The sequence below is a fragment of the Triticum aestivum genome, chromosome 3D (assembly GCF_018294505.1).
Source record: "Triticum aestivum cultivar Chinese Spring chromosome 3D, IWGSC CS RefSeq v2.1, whole genome shotgun sequence".
NCBI lineage: Eukaryota > Viridiplantae > Streptophyta > Magnoliopsida > Poales > Poaceae > Triticum > Triticum aestivum.
In genome coordinates, this window is record NC_057802.1 from 103,895,641 (window position 1) to 103,906,747 (window position 11,107).

Below are 11,107 nucleotides of genomic sequence, written 5' to 3' on the forward strand. Positions count from 1 at the left end.
TGATGAACATTTTTCAAATTGGATGAACTGTTTTAAAATTCAATGATTTTTTTTTCAAATTTGATGATTTTTTTCAAATTCGATGAACTGTTTTCAATATCAATAATTTTTTTAAAAAATTACATGATTTTTTTTTTCAAAATCGATAAACTCTTTTCTAAGAACAAGAGTACACATTGTAGCAAACCGGTTAGGTTTTTTCCTAAGAAAAACAACACATACTATAGCATTCCTTTTTAGCGAAGAAAAGAAACAAGTGATCGAGCGCGAGCCAGCGATCGAACGGACAGCTAGCTTGCGAGCGGCGGCAGCCTGTGAGCGTTGCTAGGCCTGGGCCAGGCCCACACAAGCGACGCAGCAGGCGCTGGGTTCGCTAACGGGCGGTGAAGGCACCAAGGAGGAGGAGGTCGTCAGTGCTGCATACTATAGGAGGAGGAAGAGGATAGTATACTGAAGATTCTGGAGCAGATAGTAGCAGTAGAAAGAAGAATGAAAACACTGAAGAAAACATTGTTTCAGGAGAGAAAGGAGCAGGTGCATACCCAGTTCCTCCAATACAAAACAATGATGGTGCAGATTCAGGAAAAAATGGAAATGACTTGGCAACATCGGCGGCCTCCCCAGTGGAGGACCGCCGGGCCTAATGGCTATCTTAAGCTGGAACTGTCACGGGTTGGGCGATCCGCGACGGTTCGTGAGCTGCGCGACCTCACGCGCGAGAGTGCGCTGGCGATTCTTTGCGTTGTGGAGACACAAATTGCCAAGTATCATGTGGAAGGCTTGGTTGGTAGTCTAGGTTTTGATGGGGCTTATGGTGTTGATGGTAGTGGCCGGGGAACTTTGCATTTTCTGGAAGAAACCGTATATTTTGGAGCTCCAGAATTTCTCAAAGTACCATATTGATATGGAAGTGAAGGAGCAAGACAAGGAACCGTGGAGAATACGTGCTGGTATGGAGAGGCAAATAGAAGCCTACGACATCAGACATGGGACATGATGAGGTTTCTAAAAGTAGATTGTGATCTTCCATGGCTTTGTATAGGGGATTTCAACGAAGTCCTACGGAGGGAGGAACAGTTTGGGCCAAATCTTCAGGATATGGCACAGATTAATTTATTCCGCGAGGTGGTTGATGTTTGCCAATTATGTGATATTGGTTACAAGGGCCTCGATTGGACTTTCGAAAGAAAGATACAAAATGGAGAGTACTGCCGTGTTAGACTTGACCGTGCTCTTGCATCAAGTGACTGGTGTAATTTGTTTTCTATGGCATCAGTGTGCCACCTAACAGCAGTTAAATCTGACCACTCTCCTATTTTGTTGATGAATCAAATGGAGTCGCAGAACCAGCGGATAGCGAAACTAAAACCTTTTCGATATGAAGTCATGTGTGAGCGACATGAGCAATTCCAGCCTTTCCTTGAGTAGATATGGGGAAGTAGCAGCAGCAATCCTAGGTTGGAGTATAACTTGTTTTGGTGCGGTACGTTCCGAGCTCCGCATGTTATGAAAAAATCTAGAGGTTCTGCGAGCTGAGCCTAGTAGGGTTGGACCATCGCATGAAGAGCTCAAAATCGAACAGAGGATTATTGAACTCCGATTCCGAGAGGAAGTAATGTGGAGTCAAAGGGCAAGAATTCAATGGTTGGTCGAGGGAGACATGAACACTCGCTTTTTTAGCAAAAGGCCTCGAATAGGAAGAAGAAGAACAAAATAACAAGGCTTGAACGGGGCGACGGGACGATCTGTGAGGGTCCTGCCGAACTTGAGAAAATGACTGCTGATTATTATGAAAACCTGTATGCCACGGAAGGGGTGATTGGTATTGAGGAGGTACTCTCACATGTACCTTGTAAAGTCACAAGTGAAATGAATGAAATATTATCCCGTCGTACACTGAAGCGGAAGTAAAAGTGGCCCTTTTTCAAATGTTCCCGACCAAGGCGCCGGGACCGGATGGTTTTCCTGCCCACTTTTTTCAGAAGTACTGGCATTTGTGTGGTGATGAGGTGACCAAGATTGTGATCAGAGTATTGAAGGGAGAGGACTCCTATGAGGAGATCAACAAAACGTTCATTGTTATTATTCCCAAGGTAAAAAACCCATTTCTTCCGTCCTAGTTTCGACCCATTAGCTTGTGCAATGTGATTTTTAAGATCGCTTCAAAAGTACTAGCTAACAGACTGAAGCAATTTCTCCCTAAGATTATTTCTGAAGAGCAGTCAGCTTTCGTGCCGGGTAGATTGATTACTGATAATGTTATTACAGCCTATGAGTGTTTACATTATATGAAGAGCAGTAGAAGCAAGAAGAACTCGCATTGTGCAGTTAAACTGGACATGCAAAAAGCTTATGATCGGCTAGAGTGGGAATATCTTGAAGCGATAATGAAGAAGCTGGGCTTCTGTAATTATTTTGTTGATGCAGTTATGCGTGGGGTGAGGACAGTAACTTTTTGGGTCTTGTTCAATGGAGGAAGCACGAGGGAATTTTCACTGAGCAGAGGCATCTGATGAAGGAAATATGCCCTAGAGGCAATAATAAAGTTGTTATTTATATTTCCTTATATCATGATGAATGTTTATTATTCATGCTAGAATTGTATTAAACGGAAACTTGATACATGTGTGAATACATAGACAAAACAAAGTGTCCCTAGTATGCCTCTACCTGACTAGCTCATTAATCAAAGATGGTTAAAGTTTTCTAACCATAGACATGTGTTGTCATTTGATGAACGGGATCACATCATTAGGAGAATTATGTGATGGACAAAACTCATCCGTTAGCCTAGCATAATGATCGTTATGTTTTATTGCTATTGCTTTCTTCATGACTTATACATATTCCTTTGACTATGAGATTATGCAACTCCTGAATACCGGAGGAACACCTTGTGTGCTATCAAATGTCACAACGTAACTGGTGATTATAAAGATGCTCTACAGGTGTCTCCGAAGGTGTTTATTAGGTTGGCATAGATCGAGATTAGGATTTTTCACTCCGAGTATGGGAGAGGTATCTTTGGGCCCTCTCGGTAATGCACATCATGATAAGCCTTGAAAGCAATGTAACTAATGAGTTAGTTACGGGATGATGCATTACAGAACGAGTAAAGAGACTTGCCGGTAACGAGATTGAACTAGGTATGAGGATACCGACATTCGAATCTTGGGCAAGTAACATACCGATGACAAAGGGAATAACGTATGTTGTCATTGCGGTTTGACCGATAAAGATCTTTGTAGAATATGTAGGAACCAATTGATACGTCTCCAACGTATCTATAATTTTTGATTGTTCCATGTTGTTATATTATCAATCTTGGATGTTTTATAATCATTTTATATCATTTTTTGGTACTAACCTATTGACATAGTGCCAAGTGCCAGTTTCTGTTTTCTGCATGTTTTTTACATCGTAGGAAATCAATACCAAACGAAGTCCAAATGCAATGAAACTTCACGGAGAATTTTTATGGACCAGAAGACACCTAATGGGCCATGGCTGCGCCTGGGAGGGGGGGGGTGCTCTGAGGAGAGCACAACCCACCAGGGCGCGCTAGGAGGCCCAGGCGCGCCCTGGTGGGTTGTGTCGTGGACTTAACACGACAGATGTCCTAGCGAAAGGACTTAGTCGTGGAGCCATCGCAACTAGGTTAGCTTAAAGGGGTTAATCGGGACAAAGGACACAGAGAGTTTATACTGGTTCAACCCCTCGCCGTGGAGGTAAAGGCCTCCTCCAGTTTGGGATTGTATTGCTTGGGTTTCGATTACCAGGGAGCGAATATGCTTGACCTAGTTCTCGGTCTCTTGTTTCTTTCCCTAACCCGTCGCTGGGTCACCCCTTTATATACACAGGTTGATGCCCAGCGGATTACAGAGTCCCGACCGGCTCATACACAACGTGTCCGGCTCGGTGACTAACTAAGCCTGCCTTACAATACAAGTTATACTCATAGCGGTTCATCCTCTTGTGCCTCAAGCCGCCTCTGGGTCTTGGGCCATCAATAGGCTTGCCATGATCTGCCATCTTCATTGTATAAGCCGTCAGTGGTATGACCCGGCCCCTCCTGGGTGGGTTATACCTAATGGCTATATCCCCAACAGGTTGTGCCCACCTCGGGTGCCCCCCGGACCGCCTCTTTGCTCTATAAATACCCCAATATTCCAGAAACCCTAGGGGAGTCGACAAAAATCAATTCCAGCTGCCGCAGCGTCCAGAACCAACAGATCCAATCTAGACACCATCACAGAGGGGTTCACCACTTCCATTGGTGCCTCTCCGATGATGCGTGAGTAGTTCTTTGTAGACCTTCGGGTCCGTAGTTAGTAGATAGATGGCTTCCTCTCTCTCGCTGAATTCTCAATACAATGGTCTCTTGGAGATCCATATGATGTAACTCTTTTTGCGGTGTGTTTGTTGGGATCCGATGAACTTTGAGTTTATGATCAGATCTATCTTTTTATATCCATGAAAGTTATTTGAGTTTCTTTGATCTCTTATATGCATGATTGCTTATAGCCTCGTATTTCTTCTCCGATATTTGGGTTTTGTTTGGCCAACTTGATCTATTTATCTTGCAAAGGGAAGAGGTGCTTTGTAGTGGGTTCGATCTTACGGTGCTTGATCCCAGTGACAGAAGGGGAACCGACACGTATGTATCGTTGCTACTAAGGATAAAACGATGGGGTCTATCTCTACATAGATAGATCTTGTCTACATCATGTCATCGTTCTTATTGCATTACTCAGTTTCTCCATGAACTTAATACACTAGATGCATGATGGATAGCGGTCGATGTGTGGAGTAATAGTAGTAGATGCAGGCAGGAGTCGGTCTACTAATCTTGGATGTGATGCCTATATAATGATCATTGCCTGGATATCGTCATGATTATTTGAAGTTCTATCAATTGCCCAACAGTAATTTGTTTATCCACCGTTTGCTATTTTTCTCGAGAAAAGCCACTAGTGAAACCTACGGCCCCCGGGTCTCTTTCTCATATATTTGCCTTTGCGATCTACTTTTCTTTGCATTTATTTTCAGATCTATTAATCCAAAAATACAAAATACCTCTCTGCATTTTATTTTTATTTATTTTATTTGGCGTTCGATCTATCAATCTACTACAATTTATCTCACGTCCGTTTGCCTATCTTGAGGCGCCGTTACCCGGAAGGGATTGACAACCCCTTTAACATGTCGGGTTATGAGTAGTTGTTATTTGTGTGCAGGTGCTATTTACGTTGTGTTGCTTGGTTCTCCTACTGGTTCGATAACCTTGGTTTCATCACTAAGGGAAATACCTACCGCTGCTGTGCTGCATCATCCCTTCTCTTTGGGGAAATACCGACGTAGTCCTAGCAGACATCAAAAGGAATATCTGGCGCCGTTGCAGGGGAGACATCATCAACATCTACCAGGTTCCTAATCACAAATCTCATCTCCTCGCAATTTACATTATTTGCCATTTGCCTCTCATTTTCCTCTCCCCCACTTCACAAAAAAATGCCGTTTTATTCGCCCCTCTTTTTCGTTCGCCGTTTTCTTGCCAGATCTGTTTTTGAGTGAAATCTTATTGTGTAGTCATCATGACTCAAGAGAACACCAAGTTATGTGATTTGTCAAATACCAACAACAATGATTTTATTGGCACTCCGATTGCTCCTCCCGCCACTAGTACGGAGTCTTGTGATATTAATACTGCTTTGCTGAATCTTGTTATGAAAGATCAATTTTCTGATACTCCTAATGAGGATGTCGTGTCCCATCTTAATACCTTTGTGGATTATGCGATATGCAAAAGAAAAAAGATGTGGACAATGATTTTGTGAAGATGAAATTATTTCCGTTTTCTTTGTGTGATTCTGCAAAAAATTGGTTCTCTTCTTTTCCTCGCAATAGTATCGATTCTTGGAATAAGTGCAAAGATGCTTTTATCACTAAGTATTTTCTGCCCGCAAAAATTATTTCCCTTAGAACCCAGATCATGAATTTCAAGCAACTTGAACATGAGCATGTTGCGCAATCTTGGGAAAGGATGAAAATGATGCTAAGGAATTGCCCAACTCATGGGTTAAATCTTTGGATGATCATACAAATTTTTTAAGCGGGATTGAATTATGTTTCTCATAATCTTTTAGATTCCGTCGCGGGTGGTACTTTTATGGAAATTACTTTGGGTGAAGCCACCAAATTGCTTGATAATATCATGGCAAATTATTCACAATGGCATACCGAAAGAGCTCCTACTAGTAAAAAAGTTAATTCGGTTGAAGAAATGTCTTCTTTGAGTGAAAAAGTTGATGCTCTTATGAAATTGGTTGGTAGTAAAAGTGCTCCTATTGATTTCAATTATTTGCCTTTGTCTACTTTGATTGAGCAAAATAGTGATGCCATTGATGTGAATTTTATCTCTCGAAATAATTTCAATAACAATGCTTATAGAGGTAATTTTAATCCTAGGACTTTTCCTAGTAATTCCTCTAATAATTATGGTAATTCCTATGGAAATAAACCTTATAATAATAATAGGAACACCTCTGATCTTGAGAATAATATTAAAGAATTCATCAACATGCAAAAAGTTTTCAACACTACCATAGAAGAAAAGTTGAGTAAGATTGATGATTTGTCTAGAAGTGTTGATAGAATTGCTCATGATGTGGAAAATCTCAAGATGATTTTTTTTGTGCCTAAGGTTGATGAATCAATTAAAGCTCTTTATGTTTCTGTGGATGAAAGTAATAAAATAACCGCTATGCTTAGAGCTAAAAGATTTTTTTTAGAAAAAGCGTTTTCTAGTGATTACTTTCGCAAAAATGATGAAGATCTTAAAATGATTGGTGTTTCTTCTATTGATTCCTTGTTTAGTAAAATTAAGATGGATGAAAAGGGGACTGGAGAAGAGTCAACTTTAGCTAGAAGGTGTCCCGATATTTCGGAGGGTGAAAATCTTGTTGAGAAAATTGATAAAAGTGGGTTTGAAGAGGTCAAGACTTTAACTAGTGATGTGCCCACTCTTTTGGATTACAAAGACTTTAATTATGATAGTTGCTATTTGATTGATTGTATTTCTTTGTTGCAATCCAGGATAAATTCACCCCATGCTTATGAACAAAATAAAGCTTTTACTAAACATATTGGTGATACTATGATGAAAGCCTTTGAAGAAAAGTTGGAATTAGAAGTTTCAATTCCTAGAAAATTGCATGATGAATGGGAACCTACTATCAAAGTCAAGATTAAAAATTATGAGTGTTTTGCTTTGTGTGACTTGGGTCTAGTGTTTCTACAATTCCGAAATCTTTATGTGATGTGCTTGGTCTTACCGATTTTGAAGAATGCTCTTTAAATTTGCACTTGGCGGATTCTACTATTAAAAAGCCTACGGGAAGAATTAATGATGTTCTTATTCTTGCAAATAGGAATTATGTGCCCATAGATTTTATTGTTCTTGATATTGATTGCAATCCGTCTTGTCCAATTATTCTTGGTAGACCGTTTTTATGCACTATCGGTGCCGTGATTGATATGAAAGAAGGCAACATTAAGTTCCAATTTCCTTTAAGGAAGGGTATGGAACACTTCCCTAGAACAAGAATTAGGCCACCTTTTGAATCAATCATGAGAGCATCTTATGGATCTCGAACCAAAGATGACAATACTTAGATCCTTTGCTTTATGCCTAGCTAAGGGCGTAAAACTATAGCGCTTGTTGGGAGGCAACCCAATGAATAAAATTTATTTTTGCTTTTTGCTTTCTGTTCTTGAGTGTTTATACAATTATGCTACTGTTATGATTGTGTTTTTTTGTGTTTTAATTAGTGTCTGTGCCTAGTAGAACCTATAGGATCTTCTTGGGTGATAGTTGTTTGATCTTGCTGAAAAACAGAAACTTTTGCGCTCACGAAAACAATTCTTATTTTTTACCAGAGCGTGATAAAATACCAATTCTTTTTGCAGAAGATTAATATACCAATTTCTCAGGTCTTCATCTTTTTTAGAATTTTTGGAGTTTCAGAAGTATTCGAAATATCTAGATTATTACAGACTGTTTTGTTTTTGACAGATTCTGTTTTCTTTGCGTTGTGTGCTTGTTTTGATCGCTCTATGGTTTTCTTTGATGAGTTTTTGCCATAGAAAAGTTGTAATACAGTAGATATAATGCAAAAACAAAATATTAATAGGTTGCAACAGTACTTATGATAGTGATTTATTTTCTTATACTAACGGATCTCACGAAGGTTTTGTTGAGTTTTGTGTGATTGAAGTTTTCACGTTTTGGGTTATCTTACGATGGATGAAGGAATAAGGAGTAAGAAGAGCCTAAGCTTGGGGATTCCCTGGCATCCCAAGCTATTATCCAAAAGTGAGCAAGCAACTAAGCTTGGGGATGCCCGAGTGGCATCCCCTCTTTCTTCTAACAACCATCGGTATTTTACTCGAAGCTATATTTTTATTCGTCACATACTATGTGTTTTGCTTGGAGCGTCTTGTATGATATGAGTCTTTGCTTGTTTTATTTTATGTTTGAGTCTTGATTCCTTGCTGGGCACACCTATTTGAGAGAGCCAAAATTATGTCGTGACTTGTTAGAATTGCTCTCTATGCTTCACTTAAATTTTTTATGAGCTATGGACTTGCTCTAGTGCTTCACTTATATCTTTTTGAGCACGGTGTGCTTTAGTATTTTTGAAGAAATGCTCTCTTGCTTCACTTAGATTTATTTGAGAGTTAGTAAATTTTTAAGAAATTCTCTCATGCTTCACTTAAATTATTTTGAGAGAAAGAAAGAAAAAATATGCTCATGATCTTCACTTATATTTGTTTGAGCTTATCAAAAGAAACATATGAAAATTAGTTCCAAAGTGATAGATATCCAAGAAGGATATAATAAAAACTTTCATGAAGGTCATTGGACAAAATAAACTTGATTCTTAGTAATAGTTTTGAGATATTATGATGTGATATGCGAGTCATCTTGATGAGTAATTATGCTTTAGTAAGAATATTGGTGTTAAGGTTTGTGATTCCCTATGCAAGCATGAAATTCAATAATTATGCAATGAAATTATATCATACTTGTGGTGCATTATTCGGTGTTAATTATGCTTAATGTTCGCTTATGAGATTATTAGTTTCTTGGTTGGTCGCTTCTCAATCTTTTGCTAGCCTTCATTTTGCACTAAGTATGATCTCTGCTTGTGCATCCAAAAACCTTTAAACCAGTTTTGCCACATGAGTCTACTATATCTACCTATATGCGGTATTCTTTTGCCGTTCTAAGCAAATTTCTATGTGCCATCTCTAATTTTCAAAATAAACTTCTCTTTTGTGTGTTCGTTCTGCTCACGGAGCGGTGAGGGGTGGCTAATATTTTCCATGCTAGATGTGTTATTCTCACGATGAGTGTTTATTCACTTGTTATTGCACGAGAGTAAGGCAAAGGTATTAGGGATGCCCAGTCCTGAAATGAAAAATGAATTTACTTTATGTTGTCAAATAATAAATTCCTTGGAAAGTGTTGGTATGGAGGGCAACCGTGGATGCGGGTAGCCATGGAAAGTGAAAGTATGGTTGAAAAAGGAATGAACTTTATTTTCTGTTTGGGAACAACCTATGATATATCTAGCATGGAAAGTGTTGGGAACTCTAAGTCATTTTCGTTGGTGGGAAGGATGAGTCTCCATCTTCTCTTATAAAAGCACAAACTAGGAGGCAATATGATCGTACTTGAGTATTGGGTGTAGTTAATATGCGAGTGTGTTTCATGAATGAATCAATGATTGAGCATGATGGGCTAGGCATAACTTATTTTAGCGTTGATATTTTGAAAGACATGGTTGCTTGTTGATATGCTTGAGTATTTAAATTATCATGTCAAAACTAGACTATTTCTTTGAATCACATAAAAGTCCAAATGTCCATGCCATAAAGAAAAGAAATATGATATGTCATGTTAGGCAGCATTCCACATAAAAAATTCTATTTTTATCACTTACCTACTCGAGGACGAGCAGGAGTTAAGCTTGGGGATGCTTGATACGTCTCCAATGTATCTATAATTTTTGATTGTTCCATGCTGTTATATTATCAATCTTGGATGTTTTATAATCATTTTATAGTCATTTTATATCATTTTTTGGTACTAACCTATTGACATAGTGCCAAGTGCCAGTTGCTGTTTTCTGCATGTTTTTTACATCGCAGGAAATCAATACCAAATGAAGTCCAAATGCAACAAAACTTCACGGAGAATTTTGATGGACCAGAAGACACGTAATGGGTCAAGGCTGCGCCTGGGGGGGGGGGTGCTCCGAGGAGAGCACAACCCACCAGGGCGCGTCAGGAGGCCCAAGCGCGCCCTGGTGGGTTGTGCACACCTCGGGTGCCCCCGGACCGCCTCTTTGCTCAATAAATACCCCAATATTCCAGAAACCCTAGGGAGTCGACGAAAATCAATCCCAGCCGCCGCAGAGTCCAGAACCAACAGATCCAATCTAGACACCATCACGGAGGGGTTCACCACTTCCATTGGTGTCTCTCCGATGTTGCGTGAGTAGTTCTTTGTAGACCTTCGGGTCCGTAATTAGTAGCTAGATGGCTTCCTCTCTCTCGCTGAATTCTCAATACAATGGTCTCTTGGAGATCCATATGATGTAACTCTTTCTGCGATGTGTTTGTTGGGATCTGATGAAGTTTGAGTTTATGATCAAATCTATCTTTTTATATCCATGAAAGTTATTTGAGTTTCTTTGATCTCTTATATGCATGATTGCTTATAGCCTCGTATTTCTTCTCCGATATTTCGGTTTTGTTTGGCCAACTTGATCTATTTATCTTGCATTGGGAAGAGGTGCTTTGTAGTAGGTTCGATCTTACGGTGCTTGATCCCACTGACAGAAGGGGAACCGACACGTATGTATCGTTGCTACTAAGGATAAAACGATGGGGTCTATCTCTACATAGATAGATCTTGTCTACATCATGTCATCGTTCTTATTGCATTACTCCATTTCTCCATGAACTTAATACACTAGATGCATGCTGGATAGCGGTCGATGTGTGGAGTAATAGTAGTAGATGCAGGCAGGAGTCGGTC